Source organism: Ixodes scapularis, unplaced genomic scaffold, assembly GCF_016920785.2.
Source record: "Ixodes scapularis isolate PalLabHiFi unplaced genomic scaffold, ASM1692078v2 PGA_scaffold4__175_contigs__length_147842914, whole genome shotgun sequence".
Lineage (NCBI taxonomy): Eukaryota > Metazoa > Arthropoda > Arachnida > Ixodida > Ixodidae > Ixodes > Ixodes scapularis.
This window is the reverse complement of record NW_024609879.1, coordinates 3,506,440-3,525,282: the sequence shown is the minus strand read 5'-3', so window position 1 is coordinate 3,525,282 and position 18,843 is coordinate 3,506,440. Positions and strand designations below refer to the sequence as shown.

Here is an 18,843-nt window from a genome sequence, read left to right as displayed (position 1 = left end):
GCCCAGCTCGACGTCCATCGCTGGCGTGATGGAGACCTCGTCTCGCAATGGCGAAGCACCAGCTGCCCCGCCGGCGCTCCCTGTTGGAGGTACCGTCGAGCGCTCGACTGCAGGTGGATCTGCATGAGCCGTAGTCGACGGCTTGTCCGGCAGCACGGGGTTGTTCACTTCGGGGGAGGTGCTGGAAGCGTCGTCGCTCTTGGCTTGTTCGGCCTGGGTTTTCACGGGCGCGGCCGCTCTCTCCGCCTCTTCCTCGTCCATCATATCGTCGACGTGGTCTTCGTTGACTCCTCGTCCCACGGCTCGGGCGTAGGAGCGGACACAGTCGTCACGCTCGTGGCCATAGGCGCGGCACTCGGAGCACCTGGGAGCCCGGCAGTCTCGACGTATATGCCCCGTCCTACGGCACCGGAGGCATACTGGGGCCCTCCCAGGCACGACGACCAATACCAAGCCGCCTCCTAAGCGCAGCTGATGGGGGAGGCGGTCAAGGTTGACACCCTCCCGGAGTACCAGCCGCACTATCCGGGTGGTAGACTCGGCTCCCTCGAAGCCCGGCACCTTCCAGCGATCGGACGCGACGTCCTTCACCTCGCCGTACTCCGAGAAAGCCTTGCGAATGGTGTCGTTCGACACGTCGAACGCCACCCAGTGCAGCTTGATGCGCACCTCTTGCCTGGAGGGGTCCACGACGATGCAGGTGCGTCCTTTGACAGCGAGCCGCCCTGCGTTCACCAGCTTGAGCTTGGCCGCGTCGGTCCTCAGGTCAAGCAGCCAGACATGGGACATCTGGTACGCCCCAATTCCGGCTACCTCCCTGAGGACCCCCAGTTCGTCGAGCGGTTGCCGGAAATCCTCAATCCTGTATGGCCTCCCGGCCATGTCGCAGTGAAGGACGACCGCTTTCTTCATTGAATCACCTGATGGAAGCTGGGGCAACAAAAACCTGTACTCACTTGAGCCGGGAAAAACAGTATCACCGCGGCCGGCGAGGGCCGTTATCGCCGCTCCTTCGGAGCTCATGATTTCACCTCCGTGCGCTCGTGTGTTCGAAAATGGAATGACTCGGCCACCGATCCCCCCCAAATATTTGTCAAGCCCTTGGCCAAGAACGTGAACGCCTGCCTCCTCAACCTGCTCCTCAACTTTTTCTCGTGAACGAGAAAAAGTTGAGGAGGCAGGAAACCGGTATGTGCATTCTTGCTGCATTATCTTTCACTCGGCTGAATTAATCTTTCTATAAGCTTTTCTTTGTGCTAGCTTATGCACACTTTAAGCATTTTTTCAGGGGCATCAGCTTTATAGAGATGCCTTTAGAGAACGTGGTTTTCGACTTGTAACAGAGATTATGTCTCACAGTCTCATATGAAGCTTGGTAACCTTAAAGGGGCACTAAAGTGCTTTTTGATATCCTCGTTCTATCGTCATAACTCAATCCACAGGCTCTAAGCATCCTAGACAACCTGAAATTACATTCATGCGCGGTCGATTTGCATATTAAAAGTGATCAAATTTCCCGACACTTACCGTCGGCGCAGAACAACAGGTGGCACTACCGAGCTTTGCTGAATATGGTCGAACGACGGACGGTGCCTGTCAGCCACTCGCGAGCGATTGGTTCCCATGTGGGCAAGGGGCCGACCAGTCCACGTGAGAACCCATCACTCTCGAGTGGCTGACAGGCGCCGTCCGTCGTTCGACCATATTCCGCAAGGTTTGGTAGGACCATCTGTTGCTCTGCATCGACGGTAAGTGTCGGGAATGTTTATCCCTTTTTAATACGCAAATCGGCAGTGCATGAGTGTAATTTCGGGTTATTTAGGATGCTTAGAACTGGTAGATTGAGTTATGACCATGAAACGATGATCTCAAAGAGCACTTCAGTGCCCTTTAAAGCATCCCACATGCAAGCTTAGTCATTCTGGGCAAAAGCTTCGTCTCTTAATTTTTACCAGACTGTTTCAGCCACCTCGGACAGCTTAGCGATTCCGCAGCGCGCCTTCTCCGACGACGAGGACTCTCGCGCGTCTTCCGGCACGGCGCCCCACACACCGATTGGAAACTATGTGTGTTCGCCTTTTAATGCAAGACCTGCAGGTTTTGGCCACAGCACTAATCTTTGTAGTTTTTAATGCAATGCCTGCAGGTTTTTACCGCCGCAACTAATTCCTTTGCAGCAAGAAAAGGTTTTCTAATGTGTTTTTAGGTTTTATTTGTACATTTATAGTCCCACAAAGTCATTTAACACATATTTAACCTTTGTATTAGGGAAGCTGCAGCTCCAGCTGCAATCATGGAAGAAGACAACGATGCCTGAAAGTAAGAATTCATCTCTGAGGAGATAAATAAAAACAATGTCGCAATTATCTACCGTTAGATCCAGTTGCAACTTTTTCCAATATCGGATATATATACACTTGTAGTTGTCCCAATGCGAGCCACATTGGGATGCTGTTTGCCTTAAAATAAAGTGATGTTTGCATGCATAGCGTCCATACCATGCAGCTCTCAATGGCGGTGGCGGGTGAGCTGCCAATAATAGCTGAAACCAGCTGAACTGGCTTCTGGTCACATCTTCAGCTGCGACCAACTGCAGTTTGTCCCGGCTAAGACCAGCTTCAGTTGGTCCCAGCTGGGACCAGCATTTCTGGCAAAATTACCAGCTGGGTCCAGCTGCATTTCCAACTGGATCGAAAAGTTCACCATAAACCAGCTCAGCTGGGATTGCGACTGGTCCCGACTAGCATATTTACTCCTGGGCGAGGTCTTTGAACTGCCAATTTAACTATATAAGTACTAGTTCCGCTACCTGATTATGTGAAAAACCACCTTATACAAAAATGTCAAGTGAGCATTAATTAATATGACGGGTGTGAGAGGCCAAACTGTCATAATCCCTAAGCTGTTTGAGCTAGCTAGTTTACGATAACGAAAGAGGGACATCGAAGACAAACAGACGAAAGAGGCTTTCGACTTTCAACAAACCGTTTGCTGGCCTGACTTCGTCTCCTGAAGCTCAACGGGGGGCGTCGGGAGGTAGAGAGAGAGGGTGGTGGGTGAGAGAAGCGTGAGCCACGTTGCCGTGCCAGCAACTATGCGTGCACGGCGGAAGGTGGGAGTCCGGCGGTGCCCTCTTTGGGAAAGAAGGGAGGAGGGGGAGGGCGCGGAGAAGAGAAGGAGAAGATACGGGAGTTTTTGTCCTTTTTATGTATTTTTAGGAACATCCTCGGCCTCGCTGAAAGCGGATCTCTCGATCGGAAAGGGAAAGGGAAGGGCTGGACAGGTTTGAGCCAGAAGATTTGATATGTACAGGGTGTCACAAAAGAAAATTTACACGGTATTTTTTACCGCAAAAATAACCTAGACATCGCCGAACGCTCATTCTCCGCCCAAAGCTAGAGCTAGAGGTCACAACCAGATGCCAAAGTTTCAGCCCGATCCGATAACTTAATCAAAAGTTATAAGTGATTTTCTGAAAATTTCAATGGGAAAATGAAGTCCATTTTTGCTAGTTTTCGGTTTCTGGTGCCATAGAGCCCCATGCGTTTGAAAACTCCGTCGGCCGCCATTTTCCCATTGAAATTTCCAGAAAATCACTAATAACTTTTGATTAAGTTATCGGATCGGGCTGAAACTTTGGCATCTGGTTGTGACCTCTAGCTCTACCTTTGGGCGGAGAATGAGCGTTCGGCGGTGCCTAGTTTATTTTTGCGGTAAAAAAGACCGTGTAAATTTTCTTTTGTGACACCCTGTAGAGACCCAAGGGGATTTCTCTGCCGAATCAAGATTTGTGACCCTCCGAGAATTTCGGTTTTCGAGAATTCAGGGATGCAGGAGGGGCACCTTTTGGCGTGAGCCAGGGCTGAGTGGAAGGAGTCTGGAGGAGGAGACGAGATCTCCTTTGCGTGCTCACTGAGACGGTCATTCACGCAGCGCCCCGTCTGACCGATGCACTCGACTCCGCACGCAACAGGAATGCTATACACCTTCTCCCTCGTGCAGGTGGGGAGGCACTGCGCTTGTTTTTTTTTGTGCATGTGGCTGGGGTCCTCGGTTGGTGACTCGCTATCACATGTGCCTCCAAATTTAAATTTACATGTGAAAATAACTGGGGTGCCGAATCGATGTGCAAGCGCGCGCAGTCGGTGTGCCGTGTTGTGGTAGTAAAGGCTGCAGGTTCACACACTAGTAACCGAGAACGACAGAGAGAGACAAGACCGGTTTTTAAGCCCCTTGCGGACCGCGTGCGCTGCTGCGGAGCTGGTCCAAAGACGTCGCAAGAGGCTAAAAACCGGTCTTGTCTCTCTTGGTCCTCCTCGGTTACAAGTGTGAACGCGCCTTAATTAAGGGGTGCAATCAGGGCGGGTAGACCGGGGCCCGGAGGGAGCCGTCTGTGGACGGCTAATAGACTGCAGAATGAGTTTCTTGCTGATGTTGTCTAGGAGATCCACTGGGTAACCCGCCCTCCGAAGCCTGGTGGCCTGCAGCGACAGGCTCCTTCTGATCTTGTGACAGCAGGACTTTGGGCAAGAGGAGGAAAGGATAGACTGGACAATTCCGGACTTAGCGGTTCTTAAATGACGGCTAGAGAAGGGGAGGACAGGTTTCTGGGAGCGCTGTTGAAAAGGCCAGCATAGACCGTGATATGAGTGGATTAGTCGAAGATCGAGGAATTGGAGGCAATCTTGAGTCTGGTAATCTTGTAAAGACTGAGGTACATACCTGTGGCGTGTCATCCGGAAGTATGTGAAAAAATCACATGCGTTATCGAGACGCAAATCACGGACAAGATGGTGGAATTCTCCGAAGGTCTCCCGAGATCGCAGCAAGAAGCGAACCCATCCCCGGGGAGGGCGTGTTGTTTGGCTTAGCAGCAGTTGCACTGCAGCCGTCGACCGCGCCACCAAAGCCCAATTTGTTCCCCTGCCTGCACGGGCAATGTACCTGCGCACGCATTCTAAAAACACGCACAGCAGAAGGTCGTGCAGCGAAAAAGCCGACAAAGGTGAGGCACCCGACGAGTCAGGCACGCCCATGCCACTGCCCGCCATTTTTGCGAGGAATGCTTGGTTGTTTGCTATTGGCTGAGGGCAAAAGCTGGGGCTTGTTTTCTGTTGGCTGTTCACGGTGAGCGACTTGAGTCGGTAGCGTGTGTGCGTACACGCAGCGCACACTAGTCGCGAAAGTCGTACCGGTTGCAGCGGTCGCTGTGGACGCAGCAACCGACGTGTGTGAACGAGCCATAACGGTGACGTGCCGATTGACACAGGTTGCGTATTTTCGGCACCGATTTGAAATGCAGGGGCGTGGCCAGTGACGTCAATATTATATTTTGTTTTTTCAACGTAAACGCGTTTTATTTTAGATGCCACCGACTGCATTTTGAAACGTCGGTCGGTCGGCGGGTGTGCGCGTGGTCGGGTACTCGGCGGTGTCCTCGCTGGTGGGTGTTGTCGACGTGCCGCCTGTGCTCGTCGCGTTCTGTTCCGTATCAATTGCCGACCGTCCAGAAACAGCGTTTTCCAATTTCGTTCGCCCGGTGCCGTCGCTCACTCCCGTTGCAAAAAAAAAGATTCGTAGTGACTAGAGTACCGTCCGATGGCACTTTTGCAAAGCGTTCAAATATGCCGTCCTACGGTATGCCACTCGTGCGTCCGAAAGTCTCGTATAAAACGAATTGTCAAAACAAGATTTCCGAAGCTGTAGCGTAGCTAGCGGAAAGATGTCTGTGTCTGCCTCTTGCGCAAGCGGTCGCGGGTTCGATCCACAGTGGAGGCTTATATATATTCTTTTTTTCGAACATTTTGTTTTGTTGGGGCATTTGGCGATATTTATGACATCTCTTTTTTTACAATTAACACTGCAAAAAAAAAAAAAACACAAAGAAAACGTACGTTGTCGACGAAATTTCGCTGAACAAAATGGTATGGGACTTCCTTTCCGGAAGTGCACTCGCTCGCCACTTGCAAGGCCTTCACAGCTATTCTATGCAAGGGTGATAATCCGTCGTAGTACACACGAGTGCAGCGCCAGAAAATTGCGTACAAAATTAGTGCGGCTGGGCTCTGTCGCCTCCGGTACACGTAATCTTAATTTGCAACAGGAGTGGACGGACAGCACGGGGCGAAGTTTGAAAATGGAGAACGCTTATTTCGATGTTCCTGAGTACGCGACGAGTACAGGCGACAACGTTGACAACACGCACCAGCGCGGCCACCGCCGAGCCGCCGAGCACCAGAACACACACACGCCGAACGACCGACAATTCAAAATGCAGTCAGCGGCATCCAAAATAAATCGTGTTGTTGATTTCAAAATAAGTGAATATTATTGTGACGTCAAAAATGACAAAAAAAAACGTTATTTTGACGTCCGTGACGTCACTGGCCACGCCTCCCGGACTTCAAATCGTTGCCGAAGATACGCAGCCATTGACACACAATAGAGCCCCACTAGAACAACATGGCTCACATTTCTCTCACCCAACACCCCCCTCTCTACCTCCCCGACACCCCCCGTCGAGCTTCAGGAGGCGAAGTCAAGCCAGAAAACGCTTTGTTGAAAGTCAAAAGCCTGTTTTGTCTGTTTGTCTTCTCCTTCGTTATCGTAAATTAGAAACAAACACGTTCAACCATTTACATTACAGCTAGCTCCACACTTGTCACCTTCTGACCAGCTTCGGTAAAATAATCGATTTGTCCTTGCAGTCGCACATCTTTCCAGAGATAACATCACATTAATACATCATTAAAATAATAATAAAGATAGAATTCTGCAAAGATTTTTTTTATATAGTAGCCTTTGACACATACGGGATCGAATGAAAGCTTTCAAACACATTCTAATGAAAGCTATCAAACACATCCTCGGCACCGATCATAGCTATTCACACTATTTCCAAAACAAAAGCAAAAGTCAGTCTCAATAGGCGGTGATAAATAAACGAACTCATTTATTCCGATTACTTTTCTCTACACCGAGTAAGCTCTCGTGAATGCGCTCGAAACTGCTTCCAAGTGCCGTGAAAGAAACAAAAACTACAAGGTTGACAGCAGTAAAAAAGAAATATAATTATCATTCTCATCATGTTAGGAACATCGATGCAACAAAGAGCTGCAAAGCAAAAACAAAATCACATGTCACCGATTCGCTCAGTACATTTCCACGGGACCTCATGTTTACAAACAAACCGGTGCGCCCCTAGCGGGCGCCACCGGCGCCGCGCATGCGCGATGGGGGTGTGGGCAAGAAGCTCGCCGTCGCCCATAAACAAACCATAGAAATGCGATGTTATCGGCGTTTGTGTGAGTCTCCCTGCCCTTTTTCGCGTTCGAATTGTTGATTCTACGTCTTCCTGGGCAATGTCTGACTAGTTGAGCGGCCTCAGCGAAATTAACAAGGCTCGTGTTATGTACCGGCGCCACCGGCAGGTGGACTAAGCAGCCGATGCCGCGAGCCTCGTGACAATCGCGTGCTAGTGAGAGCTCGGGCACTTGTTCCTGGACCGAGAACCGCGATGGACGCACCGTCCACACTCTAAAGCTGACAGTAAAGCTTGTATTTATCAATTGGCGACGAGTGAGAGAAACGAACCTGCGGCTTTGAGAAGATGGCGACTCACGGCACCATGGAAGCGTTCTCGGGAAAGGGTTGGTCATCTTGGGACCGCAGAAGCCGGTACCACAAGTCTTGTCACCCCGAATGCGGCGATGGTGCGTCAAACTGTCGGCGTACGATTACAAACTCGTGTACAGGCCTGGAAAACGACACCAGAACGCGGATGTTCTAAGCCGTCTGCCCCTACCTGACAGTGACGACGAGCCTTGCTCACCGGGAGACGTCCTGATGATTGAAGCTTTGACAAGTTCTCCGCTGACAGCAGAGAAGATAGCAGCCATGACATGCGCGGATCCGATTCTGTCCCGCGTCTACGAGGCTGTGCAGCAAGGCAAACTTCATGAGCTCACGGAGAAGGACTTTACCGCGTACAGAAAAAAAGGCGCAGAGATGTCCACTCAAAGAGGATGTGTCATATGGGGATCCCGGGTGGTCATACCAGCCTTGGCACGTCCTGAAGCCATGAACTTGGTGCATGCTGGACACAAGGGGATCGTGGCCATGAAGTCATCTGCACGCAGCTATGTGTGGTGGCCTGGCATCGACCGCGACATAGAGGACGCTGTTGGCAGCTGCCCCATCTGCCAAGAGTCCAGGAAGATACCAAGCAAGGCACCGCTTCCTACGTGGGATCACGCATCACTTCCTTGGGACACGCTGCATTTGGACTTTACAGGCCCTCTGGAAGGAAACATGTTCCTTGTCGTTGTAGATGCCTACACGAAGTGGCTAGAAGTGCGAAGCATGACTAGTGCCACATCTGCAGCGGTCATCAAAGAACTCCGAGGTATGTTCGCAACTTTTGGACTGCCTCGCAAGATTGTTTCCGACAACGGAAGCGTCTTCGTATCGAAGGAGATAACAGACTTTTATGAAAAGAATGGCGTGAAGTTTGTGACCAGCGCTCCGTACCATCCAGCGACAAACGGCCAAGCCGAGCGCATGGTTTACGAACTTAAGCAAAGTTTGTCAAGAGAGAAAACGGGATCGCTCTCACTGAGAATTGCTAGATTCCTGTACAAACAACACAACTCAGTTTGCAGCTCGACAGGAAAAACACCAGCATTTTTGATGTTCAACAGGGAGCTTGCTACTAACATCAGTAGACTCCTTCCTCGTCGAGAAAGTAGTCACAAGGAACGAGATATGGAAAAGACACCGCCGTCCAGGGTATTTCAAGAGGGACAGGCAGTCTATGTCCTAAACTTCAAAGGAACCCCCAAGTGGATCCAAGGAAAGTTGACCAAAAGACTTGGAATTCGCTCCTGGCTGGTAGAGACAGCAACTGGATCAACCCGCCGCCACGTGGATCAAATAAGGCGTCGATTTACGACATCGACTCCATCGGCTGAGTGGTCTGTTCCTGCTCCTGTTTCGGACTCTCAACACGATCACCCTACCGAGAGATCGTCATTTCAAGATAATTCCGAGACGACGCCGGAACATACGACAGACGCCGGAAGCGGAAGAAGGGAGCAACCTCCAAGAAATAGGCACCCTCCAGAACGCTATGGGAGCTACATCTGAGGGGGAAGAGGTGTTATGTACCGGCGCCACCGGCAGGTGGACTAAGCAGCCGATGCCGCGAGCCTCGTGACAATCGCGTGCTAGTGAGAGCTCGGGCACTTGTTCCTGGACCGAGAACCGCGATGGACGCACCGTCCACACTCTAAAGCTGACAGTAAAGCTTGTATTTATCAGCTCGTTACACCGCAAAACTCCGCGTCAATAATGTAACATGCGGCGATTCATTCCGCGTGGACGCCGCAGAACGGACGCTAAAGCCTGATTCGCACGTTGAGATTTCGCTCGCAATTTTTAGTCGCAACGTCGCTCGGGCTGCAAAAGCGTGAACCGTAGCTGAGATGGTCGACGCCGATATTGAAAATCTAAAGCAGAATCGGACCATGCCAATCAGGCCTAGCAAGTCGGTGCTGGTCACTGGTAACAATGATCAACATCTCCTTGTATCTGCTGTTTACGTCGAGCCTGCTTACCAACCTTTAAATTTACTTCGTTTGAGGCGCGCACTTACTTCTTATCGCAAGTACCGGGCCAAGATTTGGTCTACGGGCCGGCGTTGTCTCAGAGAGCAGACGACAAGCAGAAACGTTTGAAAGAGCAGACGACAATTCGAACGATCAGGGGGCGGTTTGAACTTGAAGACGCGCTGGACGTAGTCGGCAGGTGGTCCGTAGAACTGGACGGTTCTCTGGCGTCCATGTTGGAACAAAACAAATAAATCTGATGACCACAAGTATCCGTGAATTCAACCCAAAGTGCTTCCCGCCCAAGCAATCGTTGTCCGACGGCGTCTGCTTTTCCCTTTTCACGGCACATATCCATATTCTCGGACGAACCGAGCACGTGAAAACTGACCTTCAAACCTTTCTCGACACTTTTGGTACGGCCCCAGTCGCGGCATTTTGACGAGAAGGCAAGTTTTTGTCTCGTTCCTTTCAAAACAACGCAGGAATGCACGTCTGGCATGGAGACTTCTGCCCACAGCTCCAGACCGGAAGTGCGACCGACGCGCCACCACCGCGCCGTGACGTAACAGAGATGAGCGGGCTTGACGTCATGGTGCTGCAGCGGCTCTCCTCCTCACCCTTTACGTTTCTCTCTTTCTCTCCGGATGGATGGATGGATGGATGGATGAATACGGCTGAGCCCTTTGGATCGGGCGGTAGCTTACGCCACCTAGCCATTTTGTTTTACCATTTAAGCTTAGAATATTTAAATGTGAAATCTATATTCACTTCGCAGTGCAAAGAAAGTGAGGCTATGAAACCCCCTTGCCATCAGTGAATAAGAAAATACCTAGTTTTCTCTCGATTTCTGCCACCATTCACTTAATCTTTGCTTGGTAATCTCTACAGTCTTGAAATCCACTCTCCCTTCGCTGTCTCTAAAACCCAATGACTTTATTAAATCTATGTTGTCTTCGGTAGGCATAGGGTGAAGCCCTTTACAGTAGAGTATCAAGTGCTCAGCCGTCTCGTTCTCCTCTCCACAAGCAGTGCACACTGTATCAATTTCCTGGTACTTCACTCTGTATGTTCTGGTTCGCAGAACACCCGTTCTTGCCTCAAACAGCAATGAGCTTCCCCTAGAATTGTCATAAATGCTTTCTTTGGCAATAATTCTTTTGTTTAATCTATAGCTTTCCAGAGCCGTCTTTGTCTGCATTCCCTCTAGCCACCGATCTCTTTCTGTGGCCTTAACTTTCTTCTTAACTGAGACTTTTGGCGCCGCGCGCGCCGCCTAGGGGGTACCAAGAAGGAGAACTAGCAGACGACGGCCGTGTCCTCTCTGCGCATTCAGAGACCACAGTCTTTCGCGTTGCGTATTTGAAAGTGCAGGTTTCTGATAATTCTCACATTGCATAGTGCCAAGCAAGTGTTAAACACCAAGAAAGAAGGAGTTAGACGTGACGGCAGCGTTTTCAACCTTCGGATAAAGCTCACAGAATTTCTAGATCCTGCAGTCTTCCAAGAGCTACAAGCGCGAATTGCGATTGCTGCTGCCTCCGCGCTAAAAAGAGCTTGAAACGCTACCGTAGATAAACATGCATGAGCTATCAAGGACGCCGGACTATTGCGATCATTACTGTCGATCTGGTTTCGACCAGGGCCTTACGAAATTCGGGTGACTGGATGTATAGCAGGGCTAGTTCGTCACTCGTCGCTCTTCATATTCGTTTCCCTTTTTTTTTTTTTTTGAGGGGGGTGGGGGGGGGGGGGAGGGGGGTACGGTTGACGTTGATGCAGTGCTACTGTATTCCGATTTGTAAAGCCCTTCTGTACTTATGAATCGGCGGTGTCGGCTGGCCATACTACTGCAATACCGTTGGAAACTAGTGTTCCTTCGGTTGTACCGTAACTTCAAGCACTTTTTTTAGGTTTAATGAATTTTACAGTTATTTGCCAGAAATAAACATAAGCTGCACAAGCTATGTAAAAAAAAAAAAAAAAAAAAGATCGTGACAGAATATTTATATGATGTACTACATAGCATCACAGTTTAGAAGTTTTTCCTCCTTTATATTTACTAAAAGTAAAAATATCCAACTTTAGTTTTGGTCATTACCAGAATGGGGAAAAAAATGCACAGAAAAGGCAACTGACTCGAGATTAAAATATGTGGCATATATTTATTTTCAAATTACCACAGACTACCATAGCCAAGACAGCAGTGAATGGAAGCACTTATACACACGCTCAGATATACGTTTTACAACAAAGACAATCGATGAAAAGTTATTAAAAGGACTCACTACACAAATGTAACAGGCAAAACATAAAATTATAAAAAGGTCTCACACTAGCCAGTTTTAACAACAAAGAAAGTACACAGAAGTATTATTACAAAAAAGCCTCATCTGAAATTTATGTATACAACACTAATATATTATATACATATACAACGCTGAATGTTTACAAGAGGTTTAAGGGGAGACTGACAGTGTACTTATGCTCGCCAAGGTTTTTATTTGTACATGACATATGAGAGCTCAACTACCCAAAACTCAATTGGTGACTCCAAATTCATATTCTTTCCACCCGAAAACCGAATATCAAGAACTCGCCGGAGTGATTCACACTCACTCTCTTCTCCATGGTCACGTGCCATGACCTGTTCGCGTGCTGCAGTTCACGGCACAGCAACCAAGCATATCGGCCGTCCGGGTCCATATTAGATGAGCGAATGACGTTTTAGCGAACAGCGTCATTTGAGCGAATTCACGTTTTAGCGAACAACGGGGGCGCGCGTTAACCCATCCGTTGCGCTGCGCTTTCGCCGCTTTGCCGGCGACAGTCTGCGGCAACTCATTACAAATATGAACCCATTTGGCCCACCCGAAAACGCCGCTTCGCGGCGTCCGACTATTCGCTAAAGTGTCATTCGGTGAAACGTGGGCATTCGCTAAAACGTCATTCGATCAAGTGAGTGCCTCCCGTCCTTCCCCCGGCCGTCCGACAACGCAATCCGTGGCGAAACGCGAAACGGACATCCAGCTACAAAAAGAAACGAAAAGCTACACGACCAACGACAACAGCAAAACTGGCACGAACGTCTAAGCAAGTCCGGATCTGTCCGACTCAACGCGAGTCCGGCGTAGCTTGCGGCGCAGCTGGCGACGGGACACACGAGACACGGGAGAATTTGCTGGCTGGATCCTTCATGGCTGCCAAAGGGGCGGAGCGCTAGGAGAAGGTCACGTGCCACACACCGGCCTACCGCTGAGGTCCGCGGCGTGATCAAAGGTTGTCGCTACTTTTCCTACTTCTAGCCGGAGCCGGGGGGTGTGGGAGAAAGGGCGCGCGTTTTCGCATGGGCGTCATAGCATTTCAGCGGGAGGCACTCACTTGATCGAATGACGTTTTAGCGAACGCCCACGTTTCATCGAACGACACTTTAGCGAATAGTCGGACGCCGCGAAGCGGCGTTTTCGGGTGGGCCAAGTGAGTTCATATTTTTGTAATGAGTTGCCGCAGACTGTCGCCGCGAAGCGGCGTAAAGCGCAGCGCGACGGATGGGTTAACGCGCGCCCCCGTTATTCGCTAAAACGACCATTCGCTCCAATGTCGCCGTTCGCTAAAATGTCATTCGCTCTTGTGATATGGACCCCATTTCAGCATGCCGCGAAGCTGTGTTGCCGTTAATCTCACCGAAATGTAGAAGAAAAGTAGCGGAGTGAGCTTCTACAAGTTCCCGGCAGACTCTGGAAGGCATAGGAGGTGGATAATATCCGTGGATCGAAACTTATGGTCGCCTCGCGCGAACGACCGTTTGTGCGGCAAGCACTTTCTTGGAGGCAAGTGCGGCTTCCATTTCAATCTCCTTCCTGAGGCTTGCTTATGTGCAGGGAAACCGTCGTCTGATCGAGACCACCCGGATTTTGTTCCCACGGTGTTCGCGCACAAAGCACCGGCCAAGCGCTCGTTGGAGGCTCGCTACAGAAGGATATGCACTTGATTTAGTTGGTGATCCATGTTTGTGAGGGTAAAACCGCTAAAAATAACGGACGAGCGCTCTGTGTTGTTTGTTTCTTTTACTCGTCCGTAACGCGTTACCGCTACCGATAAAAAATAACGCACGTTACTTCTGAGTTTCTTTTTAAATTATGATTTAACACGTTTTACGGTTTTGACAATACAGGTATCCAAAAACTCATATATCAAGAAACATTATGTTCATGCAGAAACTGAATATAATCACTTTATCTCTTTTTACGGTTTCACCTAAATACTCACCAGAAAAAACGCAAAGAAAAACATGGCTTGACGCCCGAAGATGGAAAAATTGAAGTGTAATTGTAGTAACGAGTAACGTAACTAGGTTACTTGAAATAGTAACGTAAGTACGTTACCCGTTCCTGTGTTAAAAAAGTAACGAGTAGGTCACTACGATACTGAAAAAAAGTAACGCGTTCCTGGTAACGCCGTTACTTGTAACGTGTTACCGCCAAGACTGCAGAACGGACAAAGCGTTACTGCTTGTCATGCCTTGTGGTCATCAGATTAGGAAAAATAGCATACCTTGACTTAAAGACGCTGTGTGTATTTATTTAATTAATAAATACACCTCCGCAGACCCACATTCTGCTGATTCCGCCGGCAGTGCGGAAACCGACTCGAAGTAATCGTAGGCCTCGAGAGACTTGTACGCCTGCTCCGTGTCGGCCGTGAACTGGCTTGGCGAAAAAACTAAATAAACGACGACGTGAGCCGTCGACTTCGGTGGCAGCAAGTTCACGTCAGAAATCCAGCAGGCCTTGTTCACGGCGTGCGGATTCCCGTAGGCAACGCCGTCCACGCACAGTTCGTTTTAATACCGCCGCCGTTCAGGCTCGGGTAGCGAGCTCGAAGAGTCGGGCATAGCATACGACATACGTTGCCAGGAAATACGACTCACAAATAAAGCTAGAAGCTTGCTAAAGGTTACCTTCAGAACCTTTAGCAAGTTCTGAAGGTAACCCACGAATACCATGATATTCTAGTTTTTGAAGTAAAGTATTATGATGGATAAAATGAAAAGCTTTCGTGAAATCAATGAACACTCCTAAAACCAATTTTTTTTTTATCAAAATTTTTGAAGATGTGTTCCTTTTGCTCCTAAAGTGCTAACCCTGTCGACCGACATTTCTTCAAACCAAACTGTGCGGATGTCACCAAGGTATGTTTATCAGAAAACGGTGTTAAACAAGCCATTATGATTTTTTTCCAGTTCTTTTAAGAATAACGGAAATATAGAGAGGGGTCAATAGTTGCTGACGATATTTTTGTTTTCTCTCTTCATATGCAAAATTAGCGCTTCCGCTTTTTTGTCTTTTCAGGAAAAACGCCTGTCGTTAAAAAAAAATGTGACATTGACAATACGTTATGAAGTCAAGAATGTACTTGGTCGAATTTGTAAATTGTCATTTTCACGACTGATCCGATTTCTTAGTTGCATAAATATAAGAAAATACTTTCAAATTTGTGACAGGTTCAAGAAGAATGGAATGGTTATTTTTCTATTCAAAGTCATTGCGAAACGCATCTGTTGTCGTGCTGTCACTGACTAGGTATACGCGAAGTAGTCACTGAAAGTAACTACTTTCAGTGACCTAGTTTTAATAATACTGTATGTTTTGCATCGAGAACTACTGTCTGTGCGTCGGTTACTACTTTTTCAGCGCCGAGGATGTGTAGAATTTTAGCTCATGTGAGCAGGCCGCGAGTACTGAAATAATAAATTGGATGCCGAATCGGCTTTTCTGGAGAGTTTGGCTCGTTTATTCAGTGTTAATTTAAACTGGTCAAACTGGTGTAACCAGCCTAACCAGCTTGACCAGTTCAACCAGCATGCCAAACTGAGCATGCCGGGGCGATAACCCAGCTTGCAGCTGAGACCAGATCAACCAGCATCACCAGCAGGCCATACTGGGGATGCTGGTGATGCTGAGCTTGAAGCTGCGACCACCTTAAGCTGGTTTTTTTCAATAGGGTGAGACCGAAACCCGTGGTATAAATAGGTGCCCATGACATCGCTCACGCCATTACGACGTGACACCACGACATTACGACGTGACACCACGACATCACGCGACGTCACGTGACACCACGACTTCACATGACACTTGGTCATTTGACACCAGGATCTCTACCATGATACCACATCGCGATGTCATCGCACGTGATGACATTCTGTAGCGTGTCACCACGACGCCACGTGGCACTTGACCAGGGACACGGACCTTTCGATCTGAAAAGCTATTCACCTTACCCTCTAAACTTCGTTTTGCACCTCTAAAATTATGACTGGTGGCAAACGTGAATAAAACAACGGTGGCGGTACACGCTCCCCATTATGCACTTGAGAATTAGACTAACACTCGAAATACGAGTCCGTAAAGTAATATTTAGTTTGTCTAAATAAAAAAAGTAATTAATGTATAGACCCTAGGCCGAAGAGGGTGACAGAGGAAAACGAGTGGGGACAGCCCGGGACCTGAATGCCCGAACTCCTTCTTGGTGGCAACCGTCTTACCTGCAACTGTCTATCACCAGTCTTGTACACGTTACTAAAAAAAAGTAATCGATTACAATTACTATTACTCTTGGCTAAGAAGTATTCGATTAGATTACTTGATTACTCGACGGCAAAAGTAATTGGACGTTACTTAAAGAAGTAATCGTTACTTTTCCGATTACTTTATTGTGTGAAGACACATCTTTAGCGCTCATAACCAATGAACTACTTCCAACCTATATTTCACATTTGCACAAGTATTGAAGAAGAAAATCTGGCTCCCTCTTCGGTGGTCCTTGCACCTTCCCAATGCGGACACAAGCATAGAATTCGTTTGAAGACGTTTATTGATTTGTGCGTTCGCCAGTGTGTGTGTTAATTGTGTGTGTGTGGGGGGGGGGGGGGGGGAGCGGAGGGGGTTCTAGATCTTTTTAAAGCAAGGGTTGTCGCTCAAAGTTTGCGTCGCTCATTTTATTATTCTCATGTGGATGAGCTCGCATGTTATGCAAAAGAGAAGCAGCTCCAGGATTTGAAACGGATCATGTGTAGTATCCATTAGCCGAAGAGATCTCCCCGACCACTTCTCAACTCGAAACATTGCTTGTCACAAAGACCGCGTAGGGGAAATGGGGAAATATTTCAACTGCCTTTGTTATATTTTGCATCCGCTTTAGGCATTCTTCGGTTCTGGTTCTCCTACGGGCTGCAAGTAGGTACCCTAAGCAGGATTTTTTATTTTTTTTTTATTTCTGTGTGTGTGTGCGTGAGGGGGCTAGTTTAGGGAGCCTTCATGTGCGCTTTGCTAGGGTGAAGGCAACATGAAGGCAACCTAGGCTAGTTTGAACGAAGGACTCACAAAGCTACATTCTGCTTCCTCAAACTTCGCCCTGAATGGCCTTTGTCGCGCGCTGTGGCTTCCCTGGAGCTTCCCACTCCCAGTCCCAGCTCGAAAAGAAAAAAAAAAATCGGACATTTTACAGAAACTGTACATAGAAAGAGATTGACCTCGTTTCCTACAGCTCCGCAAAAATCTTTCTTTTTTCTGTTCGAAAAAAAAATAATTAATTTTTGTCATTAACCATTTTGTCATTAACGTTACAATTTGTCCACGGTTACATGACAAAAATAATAATTTTTGTCATGTAACCGTGGACAAATTGTAACGGTTACAAGTAATTTTATTACTTCAAAAAGTAATCAGATTACTCTTATGATTACTGCCTAATAAAAGTAATCACCTGATTACAAAATTACTCCAAAAAGTAATCGATTACAAGTAATTTGATTACTTGTAATGCGTACGGTACAAGTCTGTCTATCACCCAACTGGAACGATACATTTTCATCAACGTCGCGTCGCGCACTGTTTTACGATATCCGGCGAGCGAAAGAGTAATAGCTTTCTTCGTGTCATCATCACGTCACTCAGCCTCTCGTCCGTCCGCAGCGACGTACCGTCGGGGCTCGGCGCTTCGTCCAAGTCCCACAGTACCCTCCGACCACGGTCCGGGCAGGCAGGCGCGTGCCACGTTGGGCCGATTTGCGCATGCGCGCGCTTCCCCACGTTGCCTGGCGACGCGAGCAGACGGAACACCCTCGGGATCAACAAGGGCCGAGCCTGCGGCCAATTGCACCTAGAGCCCGGGGCCCGCTCGTTACGCCATCCTGAATCAATTCCAGACCCGCCCCACGCGGCGAATACGCCGAAGCCCGGCGAGAGTACGCGCCGAAGCGGCACACGCGTGTGTTTTGGCGTCGCGCTCGTGGGAAAACGCTACGGGCGCGAGCTAGACGGCGCTGCGTTGCCTAACCAGCGATGACGTTAGGGGAAGAAAGGCCTTTTGGTGTTGCTCCGCTCTTCCTCCGGTTGACGGGTCGTCGAACAGCGTGCCAGTCGACCCGCTCTTGCCTTCGGGACCTGCCAACTACCGTCCGGCGCGCACCAGTTTGTGGGCGAAGCAAGCAGCTGTCGGGACCTTCTGTGAGAGGTGAGCCACCCGCCCCTAGGGCCACGGGAGAGCGGGATGCCCAAACGTGCGGCAGCTGAGCGTTTTCGCGTGGCCGTGGAGCCGGCCGCGGCGACCATATGGTTTCGGCCGGCGGCGCGCGCCCCTTCTCTTTCCTCAGTTGACCCCGCAGCTGGCATTGCGGACGCACTCACAGTCACCACACTAATCAATCGCCTCCCTTTCATCACCCGACGCTGCTCTCTGCGCGTGGGTATGAGCGGGTGGGTGATCACGTGGTCAGAGATAGACGTTGGACTGGTCCAACGAACATGTAGCTTTTACCGCCTTGTCAGCTTACAGGGCGAGCTGAGTGTATTCTTCGCCGGGCTGCTTTCGAAGATAGCACTTTCACGTGCTGTCAAATTCGGGAGAAGCGCGTGGCGGAAACTTTACGGTTACAGTTGAATGATCCGAATAATTAATACGTTATTTTGCCACCCCTGGCAGCATCGATACGGCTAACTAATTTCATAGCGGAATACACTCTTTGCTCGTGCAATTGGCTCCCATTTCTTTATATCGTCCGTCTTCTATTTCAATAATATGTGTGCCTTATCGTTAATTAAACGAAAAACGAATTGTATTCAATTGAAAGCGATGTTCGGAAGGCTCGAGTGAGCCAACTTTCTAAACAAGCGAAGGTAACGTGTCGTATAAACCCTGGTACATCGCGTGAAAGTATGTCTTGCATCGATTGTTA

General features: G+C 48.9%; 1 protein-coding gene and 1 pseudogene across 1 annotated transcript in view; one reads left to right on the top strand and one right to left on the bottom strand.

The window, feature by feature from the left end:
* Window positions 1-18,843, bottom strand: part of LOC115331436 — a 114,506-nt pseudogene that overhangs the window by 11,272 nt on the left and 84,391 nt on the right.
* The window catches only part of LOC8052975 (synaptotagmin-5), a 141,862-nt gene continuing 140,970 nt past the window's right edge, over window positions 17,952-18,843 (top strand). Inside the window, exon 1 of the mRNA XM_029993553.4 lies at window positions 17,952-18,122. The gene's annotated coding sequence lies outside the window, so the exon portion shown is untranslated. The remainder of the gene's footprint in view (window positions 18,123-18,843) is intronic.